Genomic DNA, 541 nt, shown 5'->3' with positions numbered 1-541 from the left:
GCCATGTGGTCTCTCCTGCATGCAGTCCCTCCACTGTGACACTATCCAGAGCTGAGCTGAAGCTGGCACCATGCACCTGAACTCTTTTCTTTATAATAAGCACCTGGCTTCAAGTGTAGCATTTTGTAACACCAGCACAGAATAAACTACTATACCAGGCATGAAGTCCAGAAGAAAAGCCATAGCAGTAAATATAATGTGGAACCAATTAAAACATAGGATGATGCTTAACTTCCCACAGGCTTCCTGCTCCTGCTGCTGCCTGTCCTTGTTTTGTCTTAAAATAAGGTTGGGTTTTGTGTACGAAAAAAGAAAAGTATAGGACTTCTTTTCATCTCTGATGTACTCATTATGGATCTCTTCAGCATGTAGTTTCGAGTTGTGAAAATGCTCACTACTCACACTAAGGATCAATGGGCTTTGCATGAAAGATGTCATGAAAATTTATTTACATCTTGAGACCCAGTCCTAGCCCAGGTCCGGTGAGTGTGTGGAGAGCTTCTTGCTACCCTGTGCCGGCGGGACCAGTCCCAGCCCAGGC

Source organism: Octodon degus, unplaced genomic scaffold (genome assembly GCF_000260255.1).
Source record: "Octodon degus isolate 3935 unplaced genomic scaffold, OctDeg1.0 scaffold00180, whole genome shotgun sequence".
Classification (NCBI taxonomy): Eukaryota; Metazoa; Chordata; class Mammalia; order Rodentia; family Octodontidae; genus Octodon; species Octodon degus.
Note: the sequence above shows the minus strand (reverse complement) of the source record.